At 39.8% G+C, this 16063-nt stretch overlaps 1 protein-coding gene and 1 long non-coding RNA gene across 2 annotated transcripts in view; one reads left to right on the top strand and one right to left on the bottom strand.

The window, feature by feature from the left end:
* PARVA (parvin alpha) overlaps positions 1–16063 on the bottom strand; it is a 69719-nt gene that overhangs the window by 48880 nt on the left and 4776 nt on the right. The gene's annotated exons all lie outside the window — the stretch shown is intronic.
* On the top strand, positions 2617–14314 carry LOC138689463 (uncharacterized). The gene is made up of 2 exons (XR_011328291.1): positions 2617–2793; positions 11800–14314. It is a non-coding gene; the product is annotated as an uncharacterized lncRNA (long non-coding RNA).

Raw genomic sequence — 16063 nt, 5'->3', positions numbered from 1 at the left:
ACGTGATCATTCAGCAGAGAAGGGGAGGAGGGAATGCACACTCAAAAAACAATATTCCAGAAAATACAGCCAACATTAAGGGATGGGTCTTTAGAAAGCTCATGGTAAAATCAAGAAACTCCTTATGTAGCACACTGAAGGTACCACGAACTTCACACAGTCAGAGGCCAAATGGCAAAACTCACCCAAGAAAATATTTGGAGAGAGGTTTAGTAAATGTACATAAAAAGAGTTACCAATGACATGCTGTTGGAGGCTGGCAGAGCATTCTGAAAAGCCATCATATGAATCTCATACTCGTCTACAGCTGTACATCTCTGGCCAGTAAGTGCTGAGCTGGTCAGGCCTTCGCTTACCTGTTTTTATGTTAACTAGCAGATATAAGAAAGATAGTTGCTATTTATAAAAAAAATGCTTATTAAGTGAAATATTAAATTAACAAAAGAAATCAAAATCTAACATTCCTATTTAGATTATAAACATTACAGGAGTGCCAGATGATTATACCCACCGGTGTAATTCAGCTTTTCTTTCAAGACCTGAAATGGTAAGATTTCTCTGGAGCCTTTAGATGGTCTTCTCCAATGAAACACCCAGAGGAAATGCTTACCTTTTGGGCCCAAAGGGAACAGAAATTGCACCCTGGTCCATGAGTGTAAATTAATACAGCCGAGTCTGTAGCCATTATTTAGGAGGCATGGTCTAGGTGGGCACATTTCAGGTTGGGATTTTCAGAGCCAACTAGTAGTAGACTTGGTACCAGAATGTTATATTGAGTCAGTGCAGCAAAATTCTCTAGTTGGCTTTGAAAATCTCAGTCATGTTTCCATCTAATTGAAGAAAAAAGAAAGAAGGGGAAAAAAAAGAAAACAAAAAATATAAATTCCTTCCTCCTGATCTAGGACTATTCTCTATTTGAAAAAGTGGTTAATTGCTCTTCTAAATAATGTTAAGCTTACTCAGACTAAATCTCACCAAGAAACATTTGGCCAACTTCATATTGAATTTCATACGGCAACACAGTCACATTTTCTTAAAACCTCATGCCCATACTCCTGGCCAAGCCATAGTTGAAGAGCTGCATGGATGCTATGCATAGTGGAAAAGCAGTGGAGACACTGGGGAGAGCATTGCACATGCACTTTCACACCTGGAGTACTGTGCCCAGTTCTGGGCTCTCCTGTGCATGAGACATGGAGCTACTGGAGAGAGTCCAGTGAAGGGCCACAAAGATGATTAATGGCCTGCAGCATCTCTCATGAGGAGAGGCTGAGAGAGCTGGGACTGTTTAGCCTAGAGAGGAGAAGGCTCAGGGGGATCTCATCAATGTCCACAAATACCTGAAAGGAGGCTGTAAAAAGGCAGCGCTGGACTCTTTTCAGTGGTGCCCAGTAACAGGACCAGAGGTATGGGCACAAACCAAAATACAGGAGGTTCCTTCTGAACATTTTTACTGTGAGGGTGACCAAGCACTGTCATAGGTTGCCCAGAGATGTTGTAGAGACTCCATCCTTGGAGATATTTAAAAGCCATCTGGACATGCTGGCTCTAGGTGGCCCTACCTGGGCAGGGTGCTTGGACCAGATGACCTCCAGAGGTCCCTTCCAACCTCAGCCATTCTGTAATCCTGTGACTCCAGGCACACAGTGATCTTTGTAGCTCAGCTGTGACACTGTCATGAGTAATTGCAAATGGATGGAGACACATCATCTACCTCCCATCACACTGCCTGTATGAACCCAAAGTCCCAAGGCTCTGTACACACGGTGATTCTCCAACTCAGAAATGCTCAGAAGGTTCAACTATTGATACAAATTGGAGAACAGGACTCCCACTGCAAGACCACAGAACTGAGCAAACAATCCACCAGGCCATGCATGCCCTCAACAACTCTTTACATGCGCAGACATCAAGTAAATAACTCAAATTAAGGAAATCTAAGCCATGTGTACATACAGAAACACCTCATTCTTTTCTTGAATTCATACAGAGTTAGATTCATTTAGTACCCTCGTAAAAAGCAGTATTGCACAAATATGCTCTGGACACAGGATCTGTTACAAATCAAAACTACTAAAAATTATTTTGTCTTTTGTCTTATCTGATGTCTGATATATTTCAATAAGTATATCGAAACCCTTGTACACACCAGGAAGTAAATGACCTGTGTACTTTGAGAAGAAAGTGTGAAGCTAACATATCACTTCTGAATAAAGAAATGATCCTCTCCTTTTCTGGAGACTGACATTACAAAAGTGGGAGGTTGTTTTCTGCAGATGAAATCCCTGAAACTGCACATTCTAGCCCATACTCTGTAGTAACTGCTTTGAAGCAAAAATAAAAACGCTTGGGTTGCTGCTTCTTCTGCAAAGGTTTCAATGACAGTAACAACAATGTATGCTAACACTTTTAAAGCCTGAAAAACTAAAAGATGAGGACTCTGCTAAACATAGAATCCTCTACAGTGCCTGGATGAAACAACTGAAGAAAACTGCTGCAGCTGATTGTACTGTCTCTAGGTCTTGGCATTCATTATTTAAGTTCAGTGGAAACTGTTCAGCCTTGAAGTAGACTGACTCATGCACTTTAACTTCCAATTTCCTGCAAACGATCCATTAGTTTTTGGCAAGTTTCATACTGCACAGTACTTCCATGAAAAGGGCAGCTCCCAAACTCTTCCGATTTCAACAATGGTTTTTTGTAACAGAGTTTAATGAAAGTAGAATTTGTACTCATGCCCTTATAAAACTGAATGTGATCCTCACCTGAAGATGTCCAACACACTGATCAAAGGTAAATGAATGACTTTCTTCCTAAATGTTCTCTTCAAATGTTCTTGTTGGGACAAATACTACTGGGCTATACTATACTTCCATATGAGGCAGTGGGCATTTATCAGAGAACAGAAGCTGGGTTTGATGTGCAGTGTTAGGTTTTATCTGACAAGGAAAGTAAAAAAAATGTTTCCATGCTACCTGCACTTCTTCCAAAAGTGCACTACCTACTCCTATACTTCTCTGGGCTTACAACAGCTGAAGTGAGCCACTTGATAAGTAAATGCTAATTCTGTCATTTGCAACTACGATTGTTTTTAAATTTACCATTCCCTTCAAATATTTTGTCACCAAGTGGTATCTGAAATATGTCAGTAACTCAAAATGGAAAATAACTGTGGTATCTCCAATGCCACCATTTGGTAACTGTAGATAAATGTGGTCTAGTAAATGGTGACTAGTAAAATTCTTCTCCTACCATCCTCAGGATACAATTATTTAAAAATGAGACAAAGCATCAACACACATACATGTGAATACAGCTTTCAAAGTACCTGGTAGGATTCCAAATCCATATGTGCTCCAGTTCAGCTGATACAGTAGAAGAGCTTTTCCCCAAAAATAATTTTTTTTTAATTTGCACACCTTGCAGAGTGTGGGGCTGGAGTCTTGTGTTTATCTCCGAGATATACACGCTCTGAGAATACTACAGTAAACAGCAGCACAGATGTCCTCACCTCAGCATATCGAATCTCGATCTACACAAGGCAATCATAAACAGGTTGCAGAGTTTTTATGTTCATTCAGTTCCCTAGCCCTCTCTCCTGGGACTGTCAGCAAGCACAGATTATTAACTGAGATTTGCAAGATACACTACTCTTCATAAGAACTGACCCAATCTCATCCAAATAATTTTTCTTAAGTGATACAACCATCAAATGGTAGTGCATTTTTCACTCCTATAGGTAAGTTTAGATGAGACAAACTACACAAGATGGTCTAGCAGCAAAACAGTTTTACAAAATAGAAGCAAGCTCCAGAATGTTTTGAAAGGCTTGTTTTTAAGTGTTTAAAAACACACTGTGTTAGACTAACAGAGGATTAGACATTGTGGGAACTTAAGTAGCTATTTAGGCACCTAGATCTGGTATGTATTTGGGTGTCCAGAAGATACCTACCAGCTCTACAGTTGCCTGCATCTCAGCTGGTGAAGCCCACCAGATATTTAATTCCCTATTGCTGGAAATGAACACAGACATAAACCTGATTCAAAAAGCAGATGCTTATTTCCCAGCCTCCTTTCCCAAGCTAGATGTTGCACAAACATTTCCACTGTAAATAAGATACACAAAGATGGCAAACCAAAGTTATAATAATTATTACCTACTGCAGAGGGTTACCTTACTTTCTGCACAAGAAATGTGGCATTTGACATTTCATGGCAACGCTGTTTGCCTTATTTTCTTGGTATGTAAGTTCTTACTCTCCACTTCAGAAAGAACTCCTTCCTACCTTGCTGAAACCACTAGGAAGCATCCCCAAAGACTGGTTAAATGCTCAAACAATTAGCATAAACCTAACCCCTTCCTTTCTTTTTTTAATGGACACTCATTTCCCCATTTTTTAAAATGTGTAATTTCTTGCAGCTATGCTTAAGGTTCAGTCTGACAGATCTGCTTCACTCACTACATTTTCAAGCCTTAACATAGTATGTGCCTGATTTAGTCCTTAAGCTCTGCGCACTCTGACTTGATCCATGTATGCACCTCTCTGAGCACATGAATGGTTTCTTGACTTGTGTACTTGCAGGCTTACTGTTAAGCGAGGAATTAAGTGGTTTGTCAGACTGATCCTAAGTGCTTAGCGTCTGAACAGCATGAATTTTTACTCGGTTGAGTAAGAAAACCTTTCCCAGAGCTTCACCTCTCTACCCATGCTAACTGTCTACATACAACTCTACTTTCCTGACAAAAGAATAAAATTTACAGACATTCTTATCTCTCTCTGGGATTTATTACTGAAACTGGAGACCAATAGTTTGAACTGGGGAATCAACCGAAGCAGAGCTGGTATACTAGTCATCTAGGGGTTAAGCTAATTTGTTAGCGGCCTTGCTGTTTCTTGCCATCAGCCACTATGCATGCACTCTTACATTCTGAAAAGAACACCGACCTTTAATCTGCAGTATTAGTTCCTTTGACAAAATGGAAGATTATGTCTTTTTCCCACAAGCCTTCATGCGAAGCTTAGCCAGCTTCCATCTGGTCTGGCTAATTAAATGTAAGTTAACATTAAGTTAAGAGCCAGCTCCAGCCCACAGACCTTCTATTCTGCAACTGCAGATTTATTAATTGGCCAAAGTATTTGAGTATTTAATTCCAATTTTTGATTACTTTTATTTTCTTCACTCTCTCATGAAAACAGGGAAGTATTTTTGAAGACATATTTGCATAATTTCAGCTCAGAAACACAAAACATTAAGACATGCTAATAACATTCTGAGCAGCCATAAAATTGTCAGGTTTTTTTCTTCTGTATTTGACATGTTAATAAAGTACCATCATAACAGTGTGAAGGATCTGCCTATTATGCACAGGATCTGGAATCACTGGAGCTGTACACTTTTAAGCTGGCTGTGACCCACAATCTGGCCCTATATGTACTAAAACTAGAGCCAGTTGCTGTATTCCTTATTCAGTCAAAACTTTCTTTGACCTTAATGGGTGTTCTGTCTGAATGAAGAACAAAGGGATTAGATTTAATATGGGGAGTTACCAATTGTAATCATGCCCACAGTTAACTTTTGATAAAATTCATTTGTGAAACTGAAAACACAGAGAATCTACTAAGTCAAAATGGTGCTTTGCACTATTTTGTTTTTAATATTAACTCTATGTAGGTCTTGTACCTAATCTGTTTTATTGTATTTAACATTAACATGTTAGATAGGAAAACTATAAGCTTCAAGACTTTTAAAATAAATAATGTGGCAAAGTTAAATTTATGAATTTGTTTTAACACCTGACATTACTTTGAGAAAGATTGTTATCAAGTAAAACAGCTTTAACCTCTTAACCAAATCCTCCTTCTTCGGTATAGAGGCAAAGACCACATTAAGAAATGCTTTTTCTTCATATATTTCTCTAATATAATACCTGCTGCAATAGTATGTAAAGCGAATTAAAAAATGCAAAACCCAGAAAACTTCTGCCTAGTTCACACACACAAAAAATTAAACACCAGATGAGCTGTTGTTAAAAAAAATTTTTCAAACCAAAAAACCCAGTTAAAAGTTCAGTTTCATATAAAAATCTAAACCATATCAAGACATGCAACAGAGAGTTAAAAAAAACCAACAAAAACTGTGAATGGCACAAAGCACTATCTAATGGAGCAAGACTAAACACTGAAATTAGGAGACCACTGCTCATTTCCACTTCTTACCCTGCAGAAGATCACATGAGTAAATCAACTCAATTCACCTTTTTCTGCCTCAGTTGCCCCAAGCAGATGGTACAGATAGAACAAACATTTCTCCTTTTCTATCCTCACTCAAAAAATATCAGGTGTTTAGAAACGTCAGTCAAACATGTTCCATGTAAGGGCAGACTATTAGCAGCTATTATTATGTTGGAAATAGAAATGGACAAGTAATTCACTTCCAAGAGACTCTGAAAACAAAAATGCTATTCTTACAGAGTACAAGACTAACAAAAGACACAAAGCATTTTTTATTAAGTTTGGTTATAATATGGGATTTTCTTATCAACTTATTCTGTTCTCTCCTCTACCATTAAATTTTAATGACCTGCTTGATAAAAACCTCTCTCATGAACGTTTGAATCTTTGTTTTATCCTCTGCCTAGCTTACTTTACATTTCTGCTCTTACTGTATACACCAACTCTGTTTTCTCTGTAGCTTACCCTGGGAATACTGTTCTGCACATAGAGCTGCTACCTTTTACTCTGACAAAAGCAACTTAGCTCAGATTGTCTGATAAAATCCATTGGGTAACTCCTTCAAAAATGAAATATGAGACACAAAATGCAATTTAAATTTACTAGTCCTAATCTAAGACTAGACACAGTCTTGTTCCAAAGACCCATTAAGACTCAGTTCATATTCAAAATACCAGACCTGCAACACAGTAAAATGCTGAGCTCCATTCTGACACACTTCTAGCTGATTCCTGTGAACTAATTCCTGGCACTTACTCCACTCACGCCAGCTTTCCTCGTGAACTGGAGCCACCTTGTGCCCTACAGAGCACCTGCACCCTGCCACCCGTTCAGGAAAATTTTTATTTACAAAGCATACTGGCATTCTGTGCATGAGACAACTCCTCCTAAAAAATATTTATTTGCATTCTATATAAATTGTTTCATTTGTAACTGTTTCAAGTCAGTTAAACATGAACAAAATAATAAATATGCAAATCAACTGGATGCTGACTATTTTTTTCCAATCCAACCCACCACTGCAATGAGTTTTTAGGAAGTATGCAAGACACTAAGTCACTCTGAACACTCGTGGTATAATGAGGGACACCACCATTATTTTCCAGTATTATTTTGCAATAAAACAGTAAAGTCTCTTCCTCTACAGTAATGAATTTGAGTGCACAGCATATGGCCTTAAAATGTTTACAAGTGCTACAGTTCAGATTTGGGCTCTAGCCATAAAATTCAAATCCAGCTTTGAAACATCCCCAAAACTCAGACTTGAATTTTTCTGTCTCATTATAAAAAAGGGATTACATGCATCAAATAGACCTGGACATATTTCCAGAGGCTACTGGGGCAAATTCTGACTCAGGGCCAAATCTACCATGTTCATGTTCTTTTATTCTAACAGGATCAATATCAAATGTGTTGAGGGTATGAGAGTACTGAGCCAATACATATTTCCTTTCCTTCTCAAAGCAAGGGTGATTTTCTTTATTCTAAGTGGGAAGGACAGATGTGATCACACCTTCCAGTAAAATTAATACACATCATTTAAACAGGAGACCTGACATTTCTTCTTAAGCCTGAAAGCATAGGCTTAAAAAAAAAACACAAACAAACAAACAAAAAAACCCCCACACAACAACAACAAAAAAACCCCCACCCAACCACAAAACCCAAACCCCTGAACTACATAGTTACAACAAAAACTGTTCTGGCCTTTTACCATTCTTCTTCTTCATGCACTTTGATGACAAGTTAGACATATCATCTTTTGAATCCAGTACTGCAATACATTACACTGCATTTACTCTGAGCACTCTGACATTATCATTATCTTCTTTTGTGCCCGACAGCAACTGCAGCTCCTATAATGCCATTATTGTAATTAAGAACAATCTGAACCATTGACAGCATTGCCTCGTTTGCTCTAGAATCCCCTGTGCATTAGTGTTCTTCTAAACCAATATTTCACTATTAATAGTTTGCTGCTTTAGAACCGCCTACGGTTAAAAGAAAAAAAATTATTAGGCCTCAGCCTAACTCGATGGCCAAAGAAGAAACTTGTTAAGAAAAAATAAATGGAAAGGCCGTACACTGGCAAACTGTTAGGCTTTTCTTTATACACATTGAAAATGGATTCACACCCTGCCAACCTATTCAGGCCGTTACCCAGGTAAGGAAGCTTATTTTGGCTTGCTTCAAAAGGACCACCTGTACAGATACAAAAGAAAACATCTCTCTCTTCTCTCACTAAATGTACCCAAAGTACTCCTCTGTCTAAACTCTCCCTTTCATTAATCCAGCTCACAGTTGGATAAGTAGGGCACAGCAATTTAGACATTCTCTTCTGGGAAATTCTGACCTTAACATCCGCCCTTGCTGCACACGTGCTCTCTAGGCTGCCTGTACCCCTGTCCATCTGTTTGCAAAGTATGATGCCTGCTTGTTTGCTGAGCCAGGAAGGTGGTCCACCGTAGCCCTATGATTGTTTAAAACCCAAGTCTTTGTAATTCCAGAGAAACAAACAATCGTCAGCTAAAGAAGTGCAGGTACAACTGGCAGGAGAGCACTGACACAATCACGTGCACCTCTTAGAAGCTATGGCCAGAAAGCCCATGGCCAGGACATGAGAAGGAACTTACATTTTCCCTCTGCAGTAAATGAGAAGCTGGAGTATTAAGTCCTAACATAAAAGAAACCAGCAGTCATTACCTGCACATTATCTGAAAAGGACTATGTTGAAGTCTACCTGTTGACCATCACTGGTAACATGGAGCTTTATGTATTTTTAGTAGGCACGAACACAGGAAAGCACTATATGAAAATGACCAAAGAAACATGGCTAGTGGAAAAAGCTGGTATCTCCAAAGGCTAATACAGAAAAAGACGTATGAAAAAAACTATTTCACAACTCCTTTTCTCCATCCTGTTTCTAGCATACTTAACTTCACCTGAATTGTTTGCTTGTGCACTGCTGCAGCCACCAAAGCCAAGAGGCCAGCTCTAATTAGAGCACTTAAAAGTTGTCTTACAGCCTGTAAAGGCAGGCAAAAGACATTTAAGTTCAGTACAAATACCGAAGATACGGTGACTGATTTTTCTTCTTGCGAACACACATTCCATTAAAAAATGATGAACCCTATACTAAAGAAACATTCAGGAAATTATAATGTTTAGACTACCTTTAGGATTTTTGATGCTTTTGAAGTTTTTGCAGTATGAGATTGTATTTTCATGTCTGGAAAATCTCTGCCAATCTGGAGATGAAGAGCTGCTCCTCACTCTACCACATCCTTCAGTCTCTGCTCAGAGCTTTTAAAGGGAAATAGTGGTCACTGACAACTGTTGCACCCCCTCTCCTACCACCCTGACTAAAGTCCCTTTTTTCAAGTGGAATTTCATAGGTTTCACTATGAATATTCACCCACCACTGGGTCAGTGCCATGGACTGCTCTATCACTCCACAGGAAGGGAAAAGAACAGAATCAGCTCTATGCTAAGCAGGAATCAGAGAAGCCAAAAGGACTTAACCATGACTACAACTACCAAGAATGATTCACAGAAATATATATTCTTTGTTTTCTTTGGCAAAAATATTATCTAAGAAAAACAAGATGAGTAAGATATTGTCAACCATGGTACACTATGTGGTACTTAACACAAACATCAATAAGAAGTCAGGAAGAGAAGTGCAAAGACTGAAGGAAAAGCAGTACTGCTAGCTCATGACCAATGTGCTCTCTTTTTTTGTATTAAATCCACATATATGATAAGAACGTTTTATAGCACCACATGCAATTATTTCACAGGGACCACTACAAAACTAAAAGGAAGGTGGAACATTTGGGAGACTGTAGAACCTCATTACTTAACCCTGCAATTCCTTAATACTTTGAGTAAGATCATCGCTTGTGTGAACAGTGGCACAATCTAGAGCCAGGTGCAGGATTCGGGTGAACAGATGGTGGCTAATCTTCCTAATACAGCTCTGCCAATACCACTCACTCTTGACCAGTCACATCCCTGTTTTTCTTTTTTTTCTGGCCCTTGGTTTTCTCTGGCCTGAGCACAGGTTGTCAAGAGGTAGTTGCATGGTAGGCTAAGGATTCACATAAGGCTGCTGATCTGATTTTGCTTTTGGTCCAAGACATCTTTTGTTTGTATTTCAGTCTGGTCACCAAAGTGAATTAACTCACTGGTGCACTCAACACACACATACACACCCAATCCCAAGAGCAACAAGGGTATTCAAACCAAGTAATGTTATCTATTAATAAGTATTAGCACACCAAACAGAAGATGTATGGTGATACGTATAAAGAGCAATGGTACTCGGTGCTCTGAATACAGCTACACACTCAAAAGCAGCACAGGAACTACTACGAGCTGGAGAAGGCACAAGGAATACACAGAGAGCAAGGTAAGCCTGCAGCCCCACATTTGGAAGAGCTACAAGTGAAAATGTGAAGCACTGCAAAATATCCTGCCTTCTAGCTCATCCTCTCTCACACGAAATGGCATCACATTGCTTCCAGCACAGTACTGACTATACCTAGTGCAGTGTTAACTGTCCTTTCAAGGTTTTGGCTGCAGTTTAGCTAAGAAAATAGCCTATCATTAGGGATACAAGTCAACAGCACCATATATTTTAATAGGAACTGGTGTGGGGATGAAGAGGACAGAAGCAGTATATGGAAAAGCAACAATATTTTAGGTACACCTCAAACACTGCTTCTCCGGAGTTCCACTTTGCAAAGAACTGTGCCCCTACAACTGCTGATTTTACCTTTACCAACATCAGCATTTTGCTGAAAAAGACTGCAGAACTCTGTGGATTAAGTGTGGAAGCACTTGATCTCAGATACAGTGAAGCAGCAAAAGAACTGGACTGTCCTTATCTTAATCTCAGTGAGAAAGACAGAGTCCAGTATTAAACTACTCAGACTGCAGGGAGGGCATGGTTTAATGGTTATGGAAGGCAAAGTGAGAAAAGAAAAAGTAGGATATATCCCAGAGATTCTGTCCAAGGGAGATTCACAGAAGCACAGACCTGTACTTACAGGAAGCTGCCTTTAAGCTGAGGAGTTTCAAAAGATGTAGAGCCTCACAAGCAGCAATCAAACCCAGTGAGAACTTTTCTCTTGGTCAGAGTCTTGGTCTCTTGGTCCTGTCTTACCTTCAGGGCAGATAATCCCTTAAATGCTAAGGGAAACATTACGAGTTCCAAAATTACAGATTCTCTTGATAGCACGCTCACTTTACTGAGAATGAAAAAGAGAACTTCATATTTACTCTCTTCTACAGCTTCACTTGGTTATATCCACCTTCACATTGAAAACTGGATGCATGTTTTTATGAGTCTGATATCAGGGATAGCATATTTTAAATCTGGAGATGTAAACAAAAAATTGTCATTGAAATAAAGGTACATCAGTCTGAGCTGGTGTCTAGCTGTTTTTTTTTTTTCTTTTTTCCGTGACTCTGTCCTGTAATTTGGAAGCACTGGAGGCTCTTCAACCACTTGTTTAAAGCTGATTTTACTTCACCACTTTAATCTTTTTTACCTTTCATCTAGATAATCGCTATGCATCTAGCCAACTACAGCAGATAATGAAAAGAACTGACAGAGTATGCTGTCACCATGCCTTCATCACACCTGGCCAGTCAGAGGTACAAGCTTGGTGGGCCAGACCAGTCCACCTTCCCTCAGTTGAGATCCTGAACCATCAGACACCTGAATCTTTAGATGATCTCCAGAGGTCCCTTCCAACTGTAACTATTCAGTAATTCTGCAACCCAAGCTTGTCAGTCTCTATGACAGCATGGTCCAGCTGGCAGCTTGTGGCCACCACCCCTTCCCCACAGATGAGGAACAGCTGCTGTAGCAACAAGCACTGCCAAACCACCAAGCACCCTCATCCATGTCTGCTCATAGCACCTCGAAGAGCTCAGCAGTGACACTGCAGCCAAGGCAGCACAAGGAGGGGTGGGGAGCAGCTGCTGCTGAAGAAGAGAGGAGAGGAAAGGATGGACACTGCCTTTCGGGCAGACATCCTCCCTCCCCCTGCCCTCCAGCCCTGTCCCTCCCCCCAGCCCAGCAGCACCTCAGAGAGCAGCTGCTTCCTGCAGCCAGACCCCTTGCTCTGCTTCTCTGCTCCTCTTCACCCCCCCCCCCCTTTCCTTTAACCCGTTCTGTGCATGTTTGGATTTATCCTGCATGAAACCTGTAGGCTCAGATGATGAAGAAACTGCTCAAATGGGAAAAACACAGAAAATAAAAGGCATGCTTCTGTAGCAGCTGACTCGCCCACATAATCTAAGGCTGTTTTTGGAAGTCAAATGCAAAGACAGAGTTCAGTGGCTCTATGCCCACATGCAGGTGGACAGAGAACAACAAAATTAATGGCCATATTGGGTCAGAACAGCAGATCAAAGTCCAGGGTCCTGCCCCCTGGCAGAAATGCATTCTTAACAATACAAACAGGGAAAGGGAAAGGCAAACCAACAGAATTTTTTTCCTTGGTATACGCTTCCTAATAGCTGTGGATTTCACGATAGGTACTTAATGATTTCTGAATCTGAAATGTCTATGATGGCCTACATGATTCACATGTGGGCCACTGCAGACTTTTTTTTTTTTCATCTAGAATCCACCAGATCCATTTTTAGCCCTCCCTCCCTTTTAAAAATATTTCTGGCATCCAAAACATCCTATAGCGATAAGTTTCAGAACTTAATCATGCATAGAGTAAAAAAAAAAAAAAATTCTGTGTCACTTTAGTTCAAAAGCAACTGCATGGACTTAAAGATTGGAGGTGCTCTTGTGGGAACAGGCAGGAGAGCCTGGCTCTGTGCCCTCTTCATAAACATCCCCTACTGCCTGCATGGGTCCTCCCACCTCCAGTGAGACACCACCACGGGCTCCTTTGCCTCCTCTGTGGCAGAGAAGAGGTTGGCAGTGCTGTGTTTTGTGCTCATCTCAGCGCTGTCAGTGCATTTTATGTATCCTATGTCTTACAATCCTGTATGATCCAAGCCCTACACATGGTAGGAGACATTCACATAAAGCAGGCACTGATGCGCTCAGCCCTACCGTGATAGGATACCTCTTGATATAGACTCAATAACCTGTCGGGCAAAAATGCAGGCATCTGGGACTCACACATTCCTACGCATTTGATTGCTGTAGACGAAACACACAGACCAAGCATAATTGGACTAGGCCCTACATGAGTACTTGGTTAAAACAATGAATTTTTTAGAATAATTTTGGGATTATCTGTGACTTCTGAGATTCAGAAATGTATTCAGAGGTAATATTTTCATACCTTTCTCTGAACCAACAAGAGCCAGAGCCTACTTAAAAAAACAAAAAGAAAAAAGGAAAAAAAAAGGTCTCTTCAAACCAAAAAACAAAGAGAAAATGCAGTAGATAAAATTCTGAATGAGATCATGAGTCTTACAAAACTGAAATGCCAGAAATAATGTTAAAATGCAAATTACAGGAGGAAAGAAAATGAGAAAAACATGCAAGATCCACAGATAAAGAGCTGTAGGTTGTAAATGATCACATGCAGGGGGTCTTTGCATGGTTTGTGAAAGTATAGTGTCTAGTATAATAGGACCTTACCCTCAATTTAGCCACATATAAACAATAATAGATGCTTAACAGTGTCTTACAGATAACAGCTAACAGTGCTGATTAGTTTCTGTTTATTGCAGAGAGCAGCACTTGTGGAAGAGGAGGTAGAGGCAGGAAGGCAAGAGAGACAGAACCAAAAGCTGCCAAAGGCTACAGCAGTTACTCTTTCACTTGCGCAAACCCAGCAAAGCACGGCTTGACAGATGACAAACAGCTTCAAGCATGTCAGAGCTGACATTTACATATATGCCTGAGTTGCATCTGGAGAGCTATTGCCATCACAGCATAAGCAACAGTGGGATGTTCCATCTACACTGACAGAAGCATTTCAGAGGCAATTATCTTCTTTCTACTGAGCAATCCCTTCAATGGTCAGAGCAGAGAGATCTCCCCAGATATCCCCTGACAATTTGGATTCAAAGGATGGAAATAAAAACCCAGTGCTCTCCTCTTGAGTAGTTTCTCTTCCTTTCATACACTGTAGACATGCCCAGAAGGCTGATAGCAATGAAATGACAACCAATGAAGCAGGTGAGCCTTCCCTCTATTTTTCTTTTCACTTTCCACGTTCCTTCCACTTAACAGAAGTATTTTATCTACTTAACAGAACTTGCTCCAAGGCAATAATTATTTCAATGGTGGTACTAACAGGTTTTGTCCAGCATCAGCTATGCAGCTGATGTGCCTGTGGCAGTACACCAGGGACATGCGAATATGTAACACAGTGTATAGGGGAAAGATTATAAGCACATTTCAGTTGCTACATGCTAAGGTTGAGGTAAAGTGCATTATGTCAGACATCAAAACAGCTGTTCAGCTATTCTGATGGCACAAGAAGGCCTAGGGTCGATGTACTGATATGCTGCAGTAAAAGATAGAAATTCAAAAGTACTGATACAAGAGTGACGATAAAGCCTTCCCCATGCCATTTCCTTTTCATAGAAAACACTATGTGCCATCTTCGAAGCACCAGTATGAAATTAGCATTCAGTGGCCTATTTTCATCATTTGCACTACATACTAGCAAATGCGATGGTAGGACATATATCAATTCTTCTTTCAGCTTCGTCTGCATTTTAAGTACAGCATCAGGTGAGAGCAGTTGAAAAAGTAAAAGCCTGCAAAGCATTTAAGCTAGTCTGGAATCTCTCACATGAGAAACAGACAAGCAAAATAAAAGACTACTGACATGAAAAAATAGTCCTTTGCGCCAGTAGTGCATTACTCAAAAAGAAGTTGCAGAAGCAGGTCCAAAGAAAATAATTCTAATATGTCAATTAAAATTCAGCAGAACACTTCTTGTATACCAAGAAATAAATTTCTTTCATCATAAAATGCCCATAGCCAGACCAAGGCATGATCTTTCTGTCAGTGAGTCACACAGCAAGGCGTTTTAGTCATGGACTCCAGAAAGACAAAGATTTTACTTAAAACACCTGAAAAGCTCTCATCACCCTAAACTTATTCTTAATTTGCATTTTTAATTTGTTCTAATTTCATATTATTCTGTGAAATGCATGATGGCAACAAAGTAAAGATTAAGAAATTTAAGGTTAATATCAAGAAATAGCAGAATTGACAATATTTTACACTGTTAACACGCTCTTCCCTTAGGCATACAGAGAATACAGCCTACTGTGACCTCACATACCAAAATTAAATCAAAACAAGACATACAAAAGAAAAAAAAGAAATATCGTAAGTGGAAGCTACTAGAAAATTCATTCCTTCTCCTGCCCATCAACACCAAATAAACTAGGCAGAAGAGCAGTCAAATTACTGAAATTGATGTCATATCAATTGGAAAACCAACTGAGCCCATACAATAAGCAGTAATTGCTCTCTGTGAAATTCATGGGTCCAAGCTGCCTGTTTCCCATCTGCTCCTATGCAATTTAAGCAATTCTGAACTTTGCTCTCCATTCCCAAATGTGTCACAGGTTTATTAGCACGTCAGGGGCCAATTCTTAAGATTCTCCACTAAGGTAAGCTATTAGGAGAAGTGAAATTTCTGTGTCTATAATTGCCAGGCCAGAAAAATTCAAGAAGGACAATCACACATGACCTTAATGAACCTACCATGAAAAACTCAGAAGATAAAACAACACACACCCCTGCATCTAAAAAAAGAGGTCATTCTGTTCTCTCCTTGCACATATATAAAGCTGTGTTTAGTACACAATGCAGACTACTGTAA

This window comes from Haliaeetus albicilla, chromosome 16 (genome assembly GCF_947461875.1).
Source record: "Haliaeetus albicilla chromosome 16, bHalAlb1.1, whole genome shotgun sequence".
Classification (NCBI taxonomy): domain Eukaryota; kingdom Metazoa; phylum Chordata; class Aves; order Accipitriformes; family Accipitridae; genus Haliaeetus; species Haliaeetus albicilla.
The sequence above is the reverse complement of the archived record's forward strand: the minus strand, read 5'-3'. Positions and strand labels throughout refer to the sequence as shown.